Source organism: Lutjanus erythropterus, chromosome 9 (genome assembly GCF_056507025.1).
Source record: "Lutjanus erythropterus isolate fLutEry1 chromosome 9, fLutEry1.hap2, whole genome shotgun sequence".
NCBI lineage: Eukaryota > Metazoa > Chordata > Actinopteri > Lutjaniformes > Lutjanidae > Lutjanus > Lutjanus erythropterus.
Window position 1 is genome coordinate 2,470,663 of NC_139325.1, and position 21,300 is coordinate 2,491,962.

The 21,300-nt window shown below is 39.8% G+C and overlaps 1 protein-coding gene across 3 annotated transcripts in view; it reads left to right on the plus strand.

Moving 5' to 3' along the window:
* The window catches only part of ncalda (neurocalcin delta a), a 107,414-nt gene that overhangs the window by 51,301 nt on the left and 34,813 nt on the right, over positions 1-21,300 (plus strand). The gene's annotated exons all lie outside the window — the stretch shown is intronic.

The window sequence follows — 21,300 nt, forward strand, 5'->3', positions numbered from 1 at the left end:
CGAGGGAGATCCCTGCTCAGGGTGTGATCTCAAAGACCAGTTGCTTTCTTTTCTCAGCAAACACAGCCAGATCTGTTTCACCCCCCTGCAGGAAGCCAGAGTGTGACAGACGAGAGAGAAGAAGGAGAGCGTAATCATTACGGGGGCTGAGCGTCTTTTATGTTGTGTAGCTGGAAGTGATGGGCAGCTCCACATGGCTTTCCCTCCCAAAGCGTTGCTAATGTTAGAGGCAGTAGTGTGGGCTGGAGCTGCTGGCTCTTGTCTGCCAGAGAGCCAGAGGCAGGGAGGGGACAGAGCAGCTGCCACCTGCCCCCCTCAGTGGGGATGGGAAAGCCTCAGAGGTATGCGTTGCAAAAATGTAGCGCTCTCAGTCTGGATGTCAGCTGTGATTTGTAGTTTTTTTGATGAAATATTGGGGTGAGATAAGGAGATTTTTTTTCAAAGGAGTTTCAGTTTGTTCAGGATTTTTTCTTGACAAGTGTTTAGCTCGAGAACCCTCCCTCCACACACACGCACACACACACACACACACACTCACACCTCCCTGCGTGCCTCAAACAAAAGCATGCCAGCCCACATTTAGTCCAAATAGGCTGGGAAAAAAAGGGAAATGCGCATAACAAGTGGTTTGGATGTCCCTACAATAGTCCAGACTTTCTCATTCTCTCCTCCTCCTTCACACTCTAATTCTGCTGTTAGACTATCTCTTCCTCTGTCATTCCCTCCCCAGCAGTGCCTCCCTCCTCCAACTTAATGAAGTGGAGTCGAGCCAAGAGCATGTAACAGGTCTTTGTCACTGTCTGAAGTTGTCGCAGATATCTACTGACTCCAGCTAATTAAATGCTCAGCAGTGTGCAGAAGATTAAGACACAAATTAGTATTTGCTGCACTGATTAGACTGGATTTACGGCTTGGTTTTTGGAGGAAAGTTGTTATGATGTAATGCCTTACGTGGACCATGTGAATTCAAGTTTTGTCTGTATTTACACACATTTTCTGAAAGCTTACATGCTTGTGGGGCTTGCGGGGTCAGTGCAGCCAATAATTCAAGAAAGACACAATGAAAAGGTTCATGTCAGTGTATTTACAGGCCACATACACCTCTGCCGTCTTCAACACTGCCTCTGCTTTTACCTCTTTCTCAAGAGGTACATTATTACAGCCTCCTTAAGCATTACCGTGTTTGTTGTTGTCTGAAACTTTCAACTCTTCTTTGGAGTAACTTTTAATTCATTGAATATATTGCTTATCTTCAATACCAACAAAAGGGCACTTGGAAGTATGTGGGAAGTGACTGTTATGGTTTGAAAGTGACACATTTATTCTTGTACTTGAAGGGGGCATAAATGAGCCTTAAAGGGACAGCAAAGGAAAAAGGAAGTATTTTGTCTAAACTTATTATGCATGTCAGAATGTAGCTGCTGAAAATGTGAAAACATTGATAACTATGTAGTAATGAATTCTGGAGTTGGACTGTTTTTCACAATTTCTGTGTTCAGGATTTTTTGGGCAGACCTGAAACATGGCTCGGTGATGTTCCGGAGCTGACACACCACCCTCCACTCACCCTCACTTGACTCTCTCAGTTCAAATGAGCCCAGCAGTTCACTTCAGCCCCGGACACACCCCCAGTGTCTAATTTTATAGTGATTTTTTTTTTTTAATCATTCAAATTTGGCTGGCTGGTTAATAACACATGTTTCTGTGCCACAAACAGATCACACAGTTATTGTTGCTTTACAGTCCATTTAAAGGAGAAATTAGTAAGATATTTTATGTAATAAATCATATAATGACCACGATATGTCAGAGATCAAGGAAAATTGTTAACTTGGAATACTGGCCATCTTTGACAACAGCACTACGGCCACAGTTTCTCCCTTTGAAATTTTGATTACAGGCCAGAATAAGTGTCATTTTTTGCTCATTTCACATTAAATATAGTTCAAAATAATGCTCAATATTTGCCAAATGAGTAAGTGTCTGGAGACAGGAAGCCACTCGATTCAAACTCCAGAGTCTGTATTTTCAGAGCAGTGGGCTTTTGTTTTCAGGATAAGAGGCTTAACTTTACATCAACAGACAACCAACAGGATTATAAACAGCTGATCAACTTATGCTATAGGACTCACCCTCGTTTGTTATTGGCAATTTACGATGTTGGGTGCGTCCTGCGCCTCTGCAGCTTTCCTGTCTGGAGACGAGGGGGTGGGTGGAAACAACTCACTTCAACTATAGATAATATAATCACCCTATGTAATATATAGTCTGATGGCTACAACTGGACTGCTGTGCTCAGTTTTGAACACACAATTGCTGAATATTGCCCCTTTAAGGATTCATCTCAGAATCAGACTGAAAGTTAAACAAATTTTCATGCTCAATAATTTGTGCAAGCTACACTTCAAAGCACAAATCAGTCTTTGTCTGCTGTATATTGTGTAAAGCAGTTCCAAATGTCCTGCAAGCCTGAGAGTACATCATTCAGAAGTGTCTTCCTGTTGTGAAATGAGCTGCAAGAACACCACAAGAGGCCAATTTGAGTTAAGAGACAGATAACTATGTGATGTCTGTCTACCAAAGTATTACTTTGTCTTTGTGCGCAAGCAACCCATCTGATGTTTGTGTGTTTGTGTAGTATGTGTGTGTTGTAAGCTGGGTATGTTGGCAGCTTTTGGCCCGAAGATAAGAGGCACAGCCACACACACCTCCAGCATACAGCCAGTAGCTTTATCTGACATCCTGCAGCAGTGGATAATTCTGTTAACACGCGTGTGTGTGTGCATGTCCAGGAGGTGGCCAAACACAATACAACCAGAATGAGTACAAATGTTTCATAATATTCTAATCTTGCATGGTATTGCAACAGCTTTGGAGAGTGAACTCATGATGACGATCATGCATAGCATCTTAGCTTTTATGTTGGTGATGCACTGACACAATGGCATGTTTATTTAATGTCAAAATGTCAAGAGGCGACATATGAAAGTGCTGTTATTGAGAATTGTCATGCACGATGCCAAACGTGTGCATAAAGCCCTCTTTACACTTAAAAGAAGTTAAAAAGTTAACATGGGGTGAAACCCTGAGGCTGAGTGGCTCACTCACACATGCTGTAGTGTTGGATCTAAGCTTTGAACAGGTTACTGGAATCTGAGGTGTGAATTTTTATTTGGTACTTCAAACCAATTCTTTCATTTCACGCTAACCGCTCAACACACACACACACACACACACACACACACACACACACACACTGGTATTAGAACAGAGATAATAGGATGACTGAGTGGGGTGAGATGGTTACCATGGTTTTTGCTCATTTTGATCTCATTCACACAGAACATACACCTGGTCAGGTTGGGCTTTTTTCCCCCAGCTTTTCTCTCTGGCGGTGGCCTCATCTGTGGGTCAGATGCTCCATCTGAAGGTGCCATCACTGCTTTTATAATATTTTGTGTATTTTTCAACAATTATGTAATTTTACACCACTGTATTACTGTACATCAGGCTGGGATTGACACAGTAATGTTGCAGGGTTAAACTCATTAATGTCCTTACAACAGTCAGGCAGCGAACTCGCCAGTTTTCTCAACAGAGTAATATTTAGCTTTTTGGACCTGCAGTTTTTGTTAAAGCTAACAAGACACAAGAGTTAAAGCTTTCCACTGACCAGTGGTAGGTCTGTTATTATGAAGTATATACAGCTACCTGCAGCCTTAACATAACAATGTTAGCAATCATTTACATCTTGATGTATAAAAATGAGGAAGATACTAGCACTTACACAAATAAACACATATTTCATCCATTCATCCACATATACAGCATTTTTGACAAAAGATACAACCTTATAAGTGTTAACATCCACTACTGTTATGTGAATATAAATGTGTATTGTGTTGTTTCATCCAGATAAACAGTAAGGCTGTGTACTGGCAAGAATCTGGTGATATGATGTGTGTTATCATAAGGTTACAGTCCAACCTACTATGATACTGAAGGCAAAAGTAATATATTGCTTTTTTAAAAATCTAATCTTAAGAAACATGTCCTAGTATAAAGAGCACACCACTGTGTGCATAATATCTAAATTAAAAGTTTACTTTTTCATACATTCAGAAGAGCAAAAATTGGATATCAGTACTGCTGTCTAGCATCGTGGGGTTTTAACACAACGCAAACCGAACCAGTGCAATCTTGAGTATGTATGAAGATCTCACAATACACAAAACATTATATCATGATACTTAAGTGCATCTGTTTTTTCTTACACCTCTAATATACAGATTGTTGTGCTGATGCTCCGGTCAGGTGTCATTATAGAGTTGTTGAAGAAGAACGAGAATGAGAGCAACGAGATGATGTAGATAAAAGAGCCTACAGTCCTCAAATAGTGGTAAAAAATGTAGAAAACATGATGTTTGTTTCATGAGTTTGTTTGAGGAACATCAGTCTTCTCATGGCTCCTGACAGACCTGATGCTTTCTCTGATATTTTTCATCTCTAATGGAGCAGAAGTTTCAGCGGACATATAAGTCATGAGCTTCCTTCCTTCGACTGATGTGCTGAATCTGTCCCCACTCACTTTGTCACAGTTTTCACTCTGTTTTTTTTGTTTTGTTTTGTTTTGGGTTTTTTTCCCACAAATTGAAAGTCTGCATAGTGGACAGAAGACTGCACTCAGCAAGGGTGCATGTATATTAACCATGAGGAAATTTGGCACTTATGACAAAGACAAGCCCATGCCCAATGTTTTGTTTTCTGCCCCAAATTCAAATGCATTCTGCACTTTATTTCAGTTTCAGTGATCATTCAATATGGAGGGTTGTTTTGCAAAATAAATTTAATGACTTAAAATGGTGGTTGACTGCATCTGGTGGCTTCATGGTTGAGGTGAATGCTATACTGTAGCTTCACTAGTTCTATTCCTGCATGACCTTCCCTTCTTGTGGTTTAATGCTGAACAGCCAGATGCTGAGTACATCACAAACCAAAAGATCATCACCAAATGAAACTCAGTGATCTACTTTTAGGTATTAAGGCATACATAATCTGGGTGATGCATTTTTTGCCTTGCTACTGCACCGAGACTTTCAGCGGAATTGGAAATATACAACAGCTGAAGGTACAATATTACAGAATTACATAATCAGTCATTTGTCGAAGGTGATTAGTGATTAGCTGCCAGTGTCTTTTGTCTGCTCAAAAGTCATTACAGCAGAATAAAACATGTTCTGTATCTGTGATTATTACCATCAGAACTCTGCACACAGATCATCAGCACCACCTGTGTACAAGTGTGTGTTTGTGAGTGTGTGGTGTGTATCTGTGTGGTTGGAGGTGGTGAAGGTTACTGGCATGCATAACACAGTGTGTGTCTGTTATGAATCTAGATCTTTTCACCCCGTCCAGGTGAGCATAAATGTCTAAATCGATGTAAGATAGTTATATCATGGAAACACGACCCCCTCCCAGTGTTCTTGTGCAACTGAGCCCACATGCATACACACACACACACACACACACACACACAGTTGTATTTGTATCTGACGTCTTTATGCCCACATCCGTTTAAAAAACCTGGAAAAAACAGTTTAATTTTGCTGCACACAAATGCAGCTGAAGCGTATGAATCAGGCTTCTATAACATCCTGTTTGGTACTTAAGGGAGTCTCATGTAACACTAGTGGAAACTAACTTGAAGGCAGTTTATGTAACTCTTGATTTATGAGCGGAGCCAGAGATGGAGACCGAAACTGAGAGAAATAGAAAGAAAGAGATTAAGTGGGAAAGACAGTCAGAGATAAGAGAAGAGACAGACACTTGTGGAGGCAGTTAGACGTTTTTCCTTCCTGGATTCCTCTCGCTCTTTTATCAGGTGTTGAATAATAGCTGTTCTAAGTGGTGGAGCTTTTAGAAAACCAGGAGAGTGTAGCGAGGAGTTCAGGGCTCTGTCTTTGATGTATTTAACTCTTATTATTCAGAGAGAGAGATAAGTTCTGTTTGTTTAAGATGTCCATTAATTCAATGCAGTAAACCTGTGAAAACTGCTGAGGGCTTGAGGGACTATTGACATTACATCTGTGCTGTAGGAAACACTTTATGGTGCGTGTGTGTGTGATGTTCTCAGCAGTTGGCTTCAAGTTCACTTCAGGTGTTTTTTTATTTTTCTCCATTCATTCTGCAGTTGGCAGAGAACACGAGATAGAAGCTGTGAAGGAACCTGTTCATCAAAACATCACTCCAGAGCATCACTAGTGGTCAAAAACACTACAGAGTTTGTTAAACGGAGTGAAAATAAAGTTTAATGGCATAATTTACAGTTTTGTGTAACATGTGGCTTTAATTTGAAGTGGAAAATGTTTTAAAATGTGGGTCATGTGGGTCTCTTTTGCCCAGTTTCATAAAACCACTTAGCCTTAAATTCACATCTAAGGATGCCCTGGACAAAAAACTAGTTTAAAAAAAGTCACCATAAGGATTTCCTTAGGATGTTGTAAGGGAAAACCCTTTGTTCTCTGAGGGTTTATCTTCCTTAAGTATTCCCTTATTCATCGCAAGAAGATCATTAGCATTCATTTCCCTCACAGTCTTAAAGGATCCAAAACAGACTCTTAAATATGTAGGGCCGCAGCTAAGAATTATTTTCATTGTTGATCAGTCTGTGATTATTTTCTCAATTAATCAATTAGTTGTTTGTCTTTAAATTGTCAGAAAATGTTAAAAAAAAATGTCAATCAGTGTTTCCCAAAGCCCAAAGTAATGTCCTTAATGCCTTATTTTGCCTGCAACCCAAAGATATTCAGTTTACTATCATAGAGGATTAATAAAATCAAAGACAATATTAGGGCTGCAACTGATTATTTTTATCATCAATTAATCTGACGATTATTTTTTTGATTAATCAATTATTAATTGATTAGTGGTTTAATCCATCAAATGTCAGAAAATGGTGAAAAATGTTGATCAAGTCAAAAACCCAAGATGATGTCCTCAAATGTCTTCTTATGTCCAAAACCCAAAGATACTCAGTTTACTGTATTGAGAGGAGAACAGAAACCAGAAAATATTCACATTTGAGAAGAAAAATACTCAAACCAATTAATGAATTGTCAAAATAGTAGTATTAATTGATTAATCATTGCAGCTTTATTACACGTGTGAAGTAATTGTGAAGTAACAAAAGATGATGGCTGAATTTATGGTGATTGAAGAAGAGAAAGTTGTGCAGTGTGCAGCTTATTAGAAAGAACAAGTTTAACCAACAGTTTGCTCTTGCAACTTTGTAGGTAGCCAGTCAAACATTAACTCTGTCTCATTTATTAATGTTAGTTATATTGTTTTATTGAAAATCACCAGTTTTTGTTAACTCCTGTTGATATTTGGCAGTCTCCTTTTTTATTGTCACAGTGATATTTTCATATTTCTTCACTCCTTCATTTTCATTTCACAGCAGATTTCTCACATTGATTTTGTCAGTTTCTTTCTCTTTTTGTGTTGTCTGTTGTCCATTTGATGACGTTAATAATTCTGTCAAGTTACAGTTAAAAATGGTGATGTGAGTGAAGCGTAACCATGAAAACCATGAAGTGCACGTGCTGTATTATGAGAGTAACTACCGTACTTGGTAGCTACTGGATGTCAAAGTTAGGAAGAAGATACTTGACACACTGGGCCTGGGAACTCCCGCACAGTTTACCATTAATATCCATTCAACGATGGCAGGGATGCTCTGTTAAATTAGAGCAGGTTGCATTCAAATCTCAAAATGTCTTTGTGCAGTGTAGGTTTCTAACTTTACTGAGGGCGGAGGTGTTGAAACAACCGTAGTAGTGAAATGTTGATCACTCTAGTTGCTGTGCTTAGGTGCCCTACTTTAATCTGCAACCAACATAAAGGTCAAAACAAAAAGGAGGAGCCAACTGACACTTAAAGCACAATGCCACTTCTCTGCTGAGGTGCTGTTGTGGTTTGAGTTTATAGTTAGTCACTGACTGTCATCGCAAAACCACACAATATGGGATGTGTCATGTATTTTGTTCTCATTTCATTCAGTATCAAATGCACATTTGTCTTCCACTTCTGTGAAGGAGAACTCAACTTTGCCTGTATTCAACTTGCACCGCGTCATCCTCACTGTCACCAGCAGTGGAAACATGGGATTAAACACACATCACTCCAAGCTGACCAGTCACTGATCTTGCAGTCTCCACTCCACCTAAAACTATATGTGGTTAGATTTTTTTGAAAAGGTGCATGTGAACTGCTTTGGCAGAACCTTTAGGTGACATTTCAAAACCCCTGGAGGATGAGTTTCATTTCAGTTTTTTCTTAACTTCTCTTTCAGATTTTAACATACAAATTTCACACACTTAATTCCATTGTAAGCAATTTTTTATATTCATGTAGAGGAAAATAAGCATTCAGTCTTGATGTTTTATTGTTGTAATTTTATTTAATTACTCAGGAGGTGAAGAAGAAAAATTGCACTTAGAAATTTGACAAACTGCAGTGCTCTCTCTGTAGTGTTTGCACAGTACAGTTTGGGTTGTGTAGAAGTTGTACAGAAAAGCTTTTGGAAATGGTGCTATGGCTTTTCATGTTGGCCTGTATTTGACTTAGAGATAAGTAGAGCTGAAATGAATTATCACTTTTTAAAGTAATCACCAGCAATTTTGATCAAGATCTAGTAACATTTTAAAGAAAAAAGGGTTTCACTGATTTCAGCCTGTTAAATGTGAAGATTTTCTGGTTTCTTTACTCCGTAAACTGAATATCTTTGGGTTGTGGACTAAACAAGACATTTGAGGACGTCATCTTGGGCTTTGTGATCAACCCTTTTCAACAACTTCTGATATTTTTTTTTTTTTAAACTAATTGATCAATCTGATGTAAACAACAGATTACTCATTAATGAAAATAATCATTAGTTGCAGCCATAGAGACGAGTCTATCAATTGTGAGAGAGATTAGGAATATGACTAAAAGAAACATTATGTTCACTCTCCTTCCACTGTGAAAGCATCCATCCCTGTGATGTGTTAGCTGAATGAGAGCTTGCAGAGAGGGACACGTTGGTGGTGGTTTGGAGGGACAGCTGGTCAGCCGTGCTCTCATCGTTCTCCAATAGGCTTCTTTATAAAGGGGGTCACAGGTCACCCAACTGAAATCCAGTCCCAGTCGGGTGAAGAATGCTCAGTCTGAGAGACTGCCCCCAGCATAAGGCTCCCACATTTTAAAGGATAACCTTGGTCTATAGGCTCCCATGCAGTGGTTAAGGGGAACTATGGGAAACAGATGTTCTATTTTTAGCCACAGAGAGGAATTCACACACGCTGTCATGTCACGCCGGACACCAGAGACAAAAGGAGTCCTTTTTCTGTGAGCTGTCGCTTTCAACAAGTGAACCCACCTGCTGCCATCACTGAGAATTCTTCTGTCTTTACACAATCACTTTACTACACCACGTTTCTACTTAGTTTGTTTTAATTTGTCTAGGCTTTAGTCATGTTGGTGGTCGGTTTCACTCTGTTAACAACTGTTTTGCGATCAGTTTCAGATGAGTTCAGTTGAACGTGTGCTTAGCTTCTTAAATGATTTGTCTGTTAGTCCTCAGTGAGACTGATGATGAAGCACAGAGCCAGAGATGGAGCTGCCACTGCATCGTTTTTGCCACAGCACCAGCAAAACGGCGGCCATGGCCAGACACTTGATAATCCTGGTTCACTCACTTGTGATAACATTTTTGGACATTTCAAATTAGACAGAGAAAGCATTGTAGTCGTTTTTAAATAAGGAATTAGGTGTTCCAATCCTTCCAACAAAATTAACCATGTGATTAAACTTTGATTTACTGCTGTGTCTCTGCTGTTTTCTGTTAGTGAGAGAGGGGTGATATTACTACACAACAGTATACAAGAGAGTACATTAGAAGAAGACAGATAGATCTAGAAGTACTGAAGACAACAACATTGACTTCAATCAGTTAACTTCCCACTTGGTGGATGTATTGCTGAGGACCCTGGGAAGAGCAGTGTGAAGTTTGGTACAATTTGGCCCAATGGTGGCACTATAAAAACAAACGTAACATTTTGGCCTAATAGTTACGAACCATATGTCTCAGCAACAAAATTCTTTGGATTCTGTGGATCCAGACAAATCTATGCATATAATCCACTCCCATTTGGTTATTGATTGATTTTTTTGCCCTTTTGAATTTTGTTCAAATCTATTTTTTTTTGCTACTCCTCCTTTAAATTTTGAGCAGCTGTCATCAAAGTAGGTACATAGCATCACTGGAACAAGTTTTACTTTTTCCGATTTTTGATATTCTACACAGCTTTATTATAACTGTCACTCAGAGTTTGTTCAGATGCTGTGGGCAGAGCTTATATTGGCCAATCCGTGGTGCTGTAGCAGCATCATCTAAATGTACAGGAAGGAATCTCTTTACTCGTAGTGGGAATTATTCCAGGGGACTCAAGGAAGTGCACCCGAAGTCGATCAGATGAGCAGTTCCTGGGAACGCTGCAAGCAACCATATTTAGGTTCTCAACAATATTGCAAACAGCACCTCTGGGGACCCACAGTGAATGCACTCCAAAAGGGCATGTACCCCAACAATGCTGCAGGCAGGAACACCTGGAGCCAGTCGTTTGACCCATTCCTAACAGACACACATGCCGAATGGCCACACCCTGAATGGGTGCTGCAGTAGAGCTCAGTAAGGTTTAGTGAGACAGCTGTTGTATTGGTCTGTTCAAATTAAATGGCATTTATTAACGGCTGATTAGTGACTTTCATGCCGAAAACAGCTGGCATGTGTGGCAGGAATCCCCTGCATGTTTTTTGGCTCTTACATTACTTTAGTCAAAATTACTGTTGTGAATCAAAAAGTCCTTTTTCAAAACTGTCTCGTCACGGCTAAATTTAGTAGATATACTCACTGAGCCTGGACGTATTTCATGCTCATAGAGGCCCAGTCCATAATCACTGTCCAGACTGGGACGAAGACTTTATGAAGCAGGAACATTTGGTGCTGGGTCACTGTACACTCATAGATTAAGGCATTAATAATTTAGCAATTCACTCCTCCTAATTTAATTCAACATCAAATTGAATCTTCTTTGAGAATAACTACTAGAAAATTAATAGCTGAGCAGAAATAGTGCACGTTGGCATTGAATAAAATGTATTAGGATCAGTGAAGAAAAGAGAGGCAATGATGACGTGTTTCATTTGATTTGACACTGAAAAATGATGTCCAATCACGGTTGACATTATTTTGAACCTAGCTGTTTTTCTGCCTTTGACGTTGAGCGCAGAATCAGCTCCCAGCCAATATGAAAGGCATTGAATTATTCACAATATAGCATGTGAATTATTTCCCAGAGGGAGTGTTGCAAATGACAGTGTGGCAGCTAGGAGGTGATGGATCTCAGATACACAACTACTTAGAATTCCTCAGTGCTTGCGGAGATCTTTGGCAGGCAGGATGCATTCCTTACCGGGGTATGTGAGGCGAAAGGAGAAGAGAGCTATCGCTGCATTGTCACTTAAAAATCACTTGAATGCAATATGTGCTTGGAAATGGCTTTCTGAGGCTGTGCATTTATTGTGAGCTGTCAGAAATGAAGATGCTATCGTGGAGAGGAGATATTGAATCAGACTTCCTCCTTGTTATCTGGAAGCTTGTATGCTGTTGTGGCAGCTGTTCATGACACAGATAGAGACACTGTAAGCCCACACAGATTAGTGTTTCACTGGGTTTTGAATATCTTTTGCACAGATATGACAAATTCTGTGTTAGGATTTTCCTCCACTGTTTATAAGATGCTTTCATACTCTGATGAGTGATCCACGCAGTAACTGAGACTTCCTCTTGGCTCTTTAGTCATTCTAACTCTGACTTTGTATAAAAGGAGAGTTTGACTGATGACACTGATATTAAGGTCCAACTCTGTCTGTGGCAGTTCTGTCTGTAAACTTAGGACTTTGTACATGTGTATATAAGTGTATGTGTGTACCCATTATCTAGTAAATTTTAAATAGAATTCAGAGACCATTTATTAGTAGAGCAACCAGATGGGGGACTTTTTGGTTAAATCAAAACATCTGTGAAATCAAGGTACCTCATCACAGAAATCCTGTAAATCCAATATTGCTATAAAGCAGTCATGATAATTGGTTTGCAGCCTTGTCTGTAATGGAACATAACACAGGATAGCCTAGCTGCTTTGGTTTAAATTGTAGAGGAAAGTTTAGGTGAGAGGTGTCAGTTGTCCCCATGTCTCCATCGCACTAGTCGGCTTGTCTTTGAGGTTGTCAGCCAACCTCCGACAGAGAAGTTGGACTACCACATACATTTCCCAACCCTGGCTGACAGCTATTTGCAATTTGTTTTTACCACATATTTTGCTGTTCATGTACATAAATGAATGAAATTGAAAATCAGTTTATCCTTACTCACTACATGTTATCTATGTATTCATCCATCACTTTTTAAAGTTTTGACCATGGGTGGGCAGCACAACAAGCTTTAGACACAACATTGACATATCTTTTTAAAAAGTTGATATGGCAAACATATTAGCAAATATTAGCTTATTGAATGAATGCATTCCAGTATTTACTGTCCATTTATATCTATTTTGGTCTCCACCAGCTCCTGCTGAGTGTCCACCACCTCGTCTGTAACTGTCGGTCTGATGTTTAGTGCTGGACAGACAGTGCACAGGTGGTTTATCAAAGCTTCGTCCCTAAAAGCAGCCCGCTGAGGAGAGCTGTGAGAGTGAACAGTTAAGTTGCAAACCGTAAAAGCAAAACAGTAAGCTGAAAGACGCTGCGATGGACTGCTGAGATAGGTGATAATTATCTGTGGGCTCATCACTCCGAGTGACCCCTTTCACGTACTAACATCATTTGATCTATTGTTATTAATATAAATCTTCACAGCAGCTTAAGGAACGTGGTTAATTTTTTTCTCTCAAAGCATAGTGGGTGGTTAGCATCAGTGCATATTGTAGCCATATGTTTATCAGAAATGTGCGGCTTCAGCAAACACTGACCACGATTGTGGTTGACCTTTTACTGCAGCTCACACGGGCTATTTCTCAGTCACACGGCAGAACAATGTGTGAGGGTGTCGATTTGTTCCGTTTGATCATCTTGAGTGGTAACCTAATACCTTTCAATGTTTTTTTATTGCCCTTCGCTCTCACTGAAGGGCAGTGTGTGTGTGTGTGTGTGTGTGTGTGTGTGTGTGTGTGTGTGTGTGTGTGTGTGTGTGTGTGTGTGTGTGTGTGTGCAAGCTCAGTATATTTATTAAGTGCTAGTATTTCATTTACCCAGTGGTAAAAACCATGACTATGTAAATCTCACTGTTGAGGGTCTATAATGTAACTTCATAAAGATGTTGTCAGTAGAATATTCCCATTAGTATATCACTGTGAAAATACATGCAATGTCACATACCAGTGGTATCCAAAGGAAAAATGTGAAAATAAACTCACTGACCTTTGCTAAACTTGTCATAGTCTGATCCATGACATAAATTTAGATCCCCATTGCACCCTGATAAAAACGAGCAGAAAAATTGGATAGAAGCCGTGAATGAAAAGAAAATTCTGCAGTGATGGAGAATTATCCATTATTGGATGAGTAATGTGAGTTAGTGGTCAGCAACAAAAGGGGGGTCACATTTTTTGGCAACACCTTTGTGATAAGTGGTCATAGTTTTGGTGGCAGCCGTACTTTAACACCTACATCCTAAAGACACAATAATCTGCAATTAGAGGTGGGGACACAGATTACAGTTGTTGAGCTGATTATATACATTATTTGGATGTGTGCTTAATATGTTAAGATTATAGATTCAGTGTGTAAGATTTACAGGGATTTATAGGTAGAATACGGCAGAAATGTAATATCCTATTCATAAGTATGTTTTCATTTATAATTACCTTAAAATGAGAATTGCTATGTTTTTGTTACTTTAGAATGAGCCGTTTACATCTACAGAAGGCATTGGTCCTCCTTCATGGAGGCCACCATGTTGCACCGTCATGTTTCTACAGAAGCCCAGAATGGACAAACCAAACACTGGCTCTAAAGAAGCCTTTTACCTGTTTCAGTTTTGCAGCCATTGAAAGTTCTTATTTATTCTTGGAAGGGGAGGATGAGATGAGTTGGTTGGAATCTTCAACTTCATTGCTGGATGCCACTAAATCCTACACACCGGTCCTGCAAGGTTTCTAACTATCTGTTTCTTCATCTATGAAACAAGTAGCTGGTGTTGTGGTGGCTTCCATAATCATAAAACATCACTGTGCTGAGGATTTTCATAAGAAACTTGTAAATACTTCAAAAGCTGTACACAAATGTTCTAGTCTCACATAACCAGACCATAACCACAGCACTCAGTGCTGGAGAAAGATCTCCACACATCATTCTGCTATAGGGGGAAAAAAATCGCTCTGGCATGTTTGTATTCCTTTACACCAGTCACAGTCATCTTGGGTGGCACTGAACAGGAAGCAGTGACAGTGCCCCTGAAAAATAGTGTCGGAGGGGAGGTGAGTTGAGTGGAATATTTGCAGGTTGGGAGGCGAGCTTTGGCATTAGATTGGTTAAAACGCTGCAAAAGAAAAGGTAACAGCCACTAGCTTGTTTATGTTTGTAGCGTTAGGTGCTAATTTGTCATTTTCAGCATGTAGGTTGCTAACTCAGGGGTTGTTGTTGTCATGTAGCAAGGGGGGCTTTGAAATTGCAGATAGTGGATGCTACCTCACTGCCTGAAACAGGCGGCCAGGTTAGGCAGGTTTATACCCACAGTCTACATCCAGTGAGTCAGACTACAAGTGTACAGACTTGGCGACAGATCAAATCACTGTTGTATAGAATTGAGACCAGCAAAATAAATTCAAATCTAATTATATTTGCATTAAACAGTTGCAGATTCTTACTTGATACAACATAGGAAATGACTGAAGTGGTCTGCCAGTCTAAACATTCAGTAAACTTGATACTTTAAACCCTTTTCCCTGTTCAACACATCCCAGTTCCCTGGGTTGATCCTGACCCCTGACCTCCACTGCGATGTAACTTCCGCTCTGTTTGTTATTTTCCGTGATGTTATATCCTGTTTCTATATTTTCTTTGACCACAGGAAGCACAGCGAGCTTTGTTGTATCCCTAGGGGCATTGTTCAATCAGAACCATCTCTAAGCCCAGGCTCTGCCCAAGTCTCAGTCTCCCTTTCCACTTCTCCTATCTCACCCTGTCTTCCTCTGCACTGTCTCTCATAATGTGTACACTGTTAGACACGACAGACCTTGCCCTCATTCTGCAACAGCCTTGCATTCTCCAGCTGCTCTTATAGTTACTCTGCAAACATCTTTTATCAGTTATAGTTCAGCTCTGGCACATTTTACAGTCATCCCCTGCATCTCTCACAATGCTAATGGAAATTTGTATCCAGCAGGTGCGATTGAGTGGGAGGCAGTTATTTTTTATCATCACTCATCAGTTTTATGAAAAATTTACTTTGAACAAACAAAGTGTAACCAACACAGGCAGCAGTTGGTATATTAAACATTTAAAGTGATAGAAATTAGTTGGAGCGACAGATTGATATTTGCTTCATATTTGTACCATGCACAGATTACAGTCAACATCAATGCATTAAAACAATGTAACTGAGCAAATGTGAGTGTAAGCGACTGTCCACTAAACCCCTCCCTAGAATAACCCAAATCTCAGTCATAATTTAAAAACTGTTACTAGACACACCACGTCTGTCAGACTTTGGATTTCTCCATTTGTTCAAGAGGTGTGCATTAGAGCTGCCACGATTAGTCAGTGGAGAGAAAAGAGACCATTTCCAGCTATTCAGTTAATTTTGTTTTTTAGTAAGTTTTCAATAAAGCAAAAAGATTTGCTGGTTGCAGCTACGTAAATGACAGGGTTTGGGACTGTTGGTTGGACAAAAGAAGCAATTTGAAGACATCACAGAGCATTTTTTACAGTTTTCTGACATTTTATAGACTAATTACTGCTACTACGATTAATCAATTAATTGTGGAAATAGTGAGCAGATTAATCACTGATGAAAATAATTGTTAGTTACAACCCTAGTGTGCAGAATGTAAAGAGGGTGAATGGCAGGGCTATAACGACTGGAAAAAACTCAAGTTACGATAATACCATGATAAAATGTCCACAATATGATATTTATCAAGGCTTTGAAAATCAAAGAAAAGGACAACTTGAAAAAATGTCTCTTATAAAGTAATACATCCATTGCATACAGCATGTTTTTTTGGCTAACAATCTTTTTATAAGATAAAATAAAAATAATACAGTGAAATAATTAACCATATACATGGTATTGTTGCATGGTATTTTTATTGCAATATTTAACATATTGTTACAACTCTAGTGGATGGTAATCTATGTTTTTTACACTGTCCAAACCACAAGAACAAATTCAAGCACTGGAATTAACATTGTGTTTGTCGGCTGCAAATATTAACATGTTTGGCTAACTAGCTAACTACCTCTGATAGTAACCCAGCTTTACTGCTTAAGTCTGGGGTATGTCATATTACATTATTATGTAGGATTACAGGTTGGTTTTAAAAAGCCTTGCTTACGACCAGAACATCCACTGTGTAGCATTTCCCCACTCTGTGGAAGCTGGCTTTGGCTGTGTGCTACATAGCGTAAGCTAATGTTTGCAGCTCTGTCCTACTATAGTGGATTTGGGGACATTTACAGTACAGCAACCCCCTTTGAAGCTAAATTTAGCTTAATTAGCTAGCAAGCTACAGCTAATAAAATCTGCTAGCCACAGTTTATTTCAGTGGACAAAATTGGCTCTCACTGGATGCAAATAAGAGGTCTTTTGCGACTTTCAAGTGTTAATTTACCATTACCTTTCATCATTTGAAACTATGCCTGTTAATCGAAATATCAAAATTGAAATGCCGCCACATGCAATATGCAAATCACAGGTGCTGCAGTTGTTTGATGTAGGTCAAATGTGTTAGATCATACATTATAAATGAAACATTGTGGTGTGACAGAGATGCTCCGGCCTACAAACCACATTCTCCAGACCTAAGGGAACATGCTTGTTTGGTATAGACCATAACAAAAAAATCACATCATTTTTTTTATTTTTTTCAGTGAAAATGACATGCAAATATTACAATTCCCATTAAACTCATACCACAATCACAATATCTGTCAACATAACTGTAATATTATGTTTTTTTGCATATGTGCTGTGCAAGAATGGCATAGCAACAGTGACTAAGTAAAGGGGGCTGGGCTTAGCAAATGGTCAGTTGTGTGAATTTTAGCAGTAGTCAGACTACTGTAGATCAAAGGACCATAATAACTACAATAACAGACAGACCGACATCTATTCTGTTTCCCTGTCAGGACCCAGGAGTTAGTCATCCATCCAATTAACCAGGTCCAGTGATCCAGTGCTGGGCAGATAGAGAGCTCCCACCAGGGCACCACAGACAGGGAGCCAAACAAATTAGACATGACCTCAGAGTACAAGGCAGGGGTCCTTTTCTGTCGGACAAAGAGGAATTGAAGAAGAAGAGGAGAGATTCCACGCAGGCATGCAACCAGAGCTGATTCTCAGAGCAGTCCATCAAAATACTAATCAAATCTGACTCAGCTGAGACATCGCTTAATCCACTGTTACCCAGAATCTTTACACATTTGTATATCTAGTGTATTTCAAGTCAGAGTAAACATTAAAAATGTTATATAATCCCTCTTTAATGTCTCTAACAGGGATAATACCACAGAGCTGTACTGGCACAGTGGCCACACATCTCTGCACCGTGGCTACATAGATGAAATTACATAACCCTTAAGTTGATTATGAAATTGACTTGAGGAAGTATGTCATCTTGTGCTTCTCGCTGGTTCACTCTTTTTCTCCAGAATCAATAGGCACAATGTGTGGTTGCCTCCTCCTCCTCCTCCTATCAGGTCTGTTACCATAGCAACCTAATGAAGGCTAAGGAGGCCATTTAAAAGTATAAGGGCTGAAAATATCGACTGTGGGCAGCTTCAGGCTAACCAGCTAGCAACCCCAATCAATCTGACATGACTTCAAATGCTGTTTGTCTGCCCGTCCAGGCTTGGTATTGATTTGATGGGAGAGAGCTTGTACAAGTACGGGCAACGTGATTACAAATGAAAAAGGAAGAATCAAGGAGTCGGTCCTAGAAAAGTTGGCTTCAGTCCAAGTAGTACAAACTCATCTGCCCCACTCCGGGGTCACCCTCCATCCAGCTACTGCCTGGCTGCCTGGCAGTGCCTGTCTGTGTTTCCCACCTCGCCTCTCAGTGCCAGACCATTGTCAGGAAGTTTGAGAGGGGAGGTTTCTCCTTTTGGAGGCCTCTCTGGGACCAAGGCACATTGCAGTCTGGTTTCGACATAAAAGTTTGATGGTTAAAAAAAATCATATTGCAATTATTTTGACAGATATTGCGATTGTGATATGAGTCATGATCAGTGGGAGTTTGGGGTGCAATGGATCACAAAACTCATGGTTTGTATCAGCAAGAAAAAAAAATGGAATTAGGGTTACCATCAGTGATAATGCCCAAAGTCATTTGGGGTTTCTTTTAAGCAGAGGCAATATGAAGGCTCTGTCAAGTCATTCTTCCTTTTTTTTAAGGCTCCACTGCCGGACAGAGATCTGCTGCAGAAAAGTGTTCATCTGTCTTGTCGTTTCACTGCAACTCTGTATAGAAATTCAGGGAATTATTACTTTAAAAAAGTAAAAAGTAACAGCGACAGTAAAACTGTATGAAGATTGAATTTTGTGTGAATTCTGCAGCACGATTAAAATCCCTTATTGTGTTCAGTAAGACGTTTGGAATTCAGAAAACAGATTCTTTGGTGGTTAATTAACCTGGTTAAACACACACTGTGGCTTGAGTGATGAATTATTATTAAATGGCTTGAATTGTCTTTGGGGTTTCCTGCTGGGACAGGAAGAGAGGACAGAGGCGCGTCTCTTAGGGCCCAGTAGGATGTAGGCAGACGTCCATTCATCAGCATTTTCTCTCTTATTTAAACCCTATTTTTGAGTGTCTCTTTGCGTCCGTCTTTGTCTCACCTCCCCACTCCCATCTCTGTTGTTCCTGCTGTCCATTGTCCTGATGACTCAAGCTGCTGCCCTGCACTTAGAAGAACAAAAAAGTGTGCAGATGTCTCTCACAAAAGACAAAATTGATATTTCCCTTTCCTTTTTCCTGGAAAACTCTCTCTGTCTTTTCTTTCAGATTGAGTCTCCAAAAAGCAAAACTATGTCTTTATAGTTGCACATCACCGTCCTTCTGTGTAGTTAGCTCTCATGTTGTTTGGGGGTTTCATCCCAAACCGCTTTGGTTATCCATTCCAAATTTAGCATCACCACTTGGATTTCCATTAAGAACTATTTGCAGTGAGTGGAGAGATGAACCAACTCAATTAAAGGTTAATTACTGTTTAATAACTGCCATATGTATGCGTAATATATTCACTTCACATTTTGATGCCGACAAAACATAAGCCACCAAATTATAAATTAGCAGTTATGCAAAGTACCTCAGGAAGTGAACAGGTTTCCAAAATCAAGTGCTCTACTTACTCTCAATTTAAAACCTGATGCGATTTAGTAAACGTGCAACACTCAAGCAAAATCACAAGTCATACCAGTACTTTTCCGACACTGGCATAGCTACTATACTGTATGTATGATTGTTTGTTGTGTGTGTGTGTGTGTGTGTGTGTGTGTGTGTGTGTGTGTGTGTGTGTGTGTGTGTGTGTCTAATAGAGAGTAAAATACAGAAAGAACCCTGTGCCACAGTTTGAGCCGACCAGAGCACAGCTGGAATTAACAAGGCTTAGCTGAGGGCTCTTTGAATCCAGCTAAGACCGAGTTATTTCCTCTAAGCTGTGTTAGCATGGTAGGATACACAGGGTTAAGTCATTGACAGGGGCCAGTCCTTGTGTCCTTGTGTGCAGACACCACAGAAGACCCACTTCCACATACTTGTTGCTTCGCTGTGTTCCAGTGTTACCCCAGAGAGAGGGAGAGGAATTGTTAGAAACATCCTTCAGTATTATTGAAGGTTACAACAGGTAAGTAGGGACACTATTACCAGTGAACCCGTGACTTTGAGTTGTTAAGCCTTTTAAAATATATATGTATGTGTGAATGATGAGTGGGTTCTGATTGAATACAGCTTTGTCACACTAAAGGGGTCAGTTCTTCCAGAGGATTCACCAGACAGAGGTGTTTCCTTCAGAGGATAGACTTGGTCAGCTCATTAAGTCAGAATTTTAAAGTTGCCCTCAAACGGCCAAAATGTAAAAGTAAAACAGAGTTACAGATTATGCCACTGAATCAATACTTTATCAGATGGTAGATATATCCAGTTTTTCAGTAACTATAAGGAAGCTGCACAGGTCTCATGACATGTTTGGTCTGAAGAGTTCAAAGCAATCAGCCCCTGAACTTGGAGACAGCTATTGTTAGTTCTGAAGTTGTTGTAACGCTGGAAGTGTTGGAGATGCCAGTCTTTTCCTCAGCTCACAACTCAGATTTCTACACAGTCCTTCTCCTAGTCTCTCCATCTGAGATTCCTTCTCCACAGGAATCTGCTGCAGCTGGTCCTTAAGCCCCTTTCACCCTCTGTAACAGCTAGAGCTATAGGTTTGGGGAAAAGGAGGTAGCTGAGGATAAAAAGAGCATAATAAGATTAGTTTGCTCATTAGTTGTGATCTTGCTGTATATTTTAGTTTAGTTACTTCATAATTCTGCATTAATGCACAGATGTAGAGTAATCTGTAGGGAATTTGTTCAAACTTGGCACAAACATACACTTGAACTCAGGGATGGACTAATTAGATTTTGGTGGTCGAAGATCAGTGTCACTGCGGCCTGAAATCCATCCCATTCATGAAGTATGATAACCTCAGGAACACCTTCATTACATCTTGTGCAGATGTCCACCTGGACTCAAGGATGAAGATAAGATTTTGGTGGTCAAAGGTCACTCTGACCTCCAAAACATGTTTTTGGCCATAACTCATATAACTCTGGATTTATATGCTAAAATTTCACACAAATATCTAATGCGATATATAATTTTTAGATCTAGAAGGTCAGCTTCACAGTGATATCATAACATTCTGCAAAAACACTTTGGCTCTCTGTCACTCCTCTGTAAAGAAGTAGCCTCTAGGTAAAGACAGCACTTCTCACTGGAAATTATT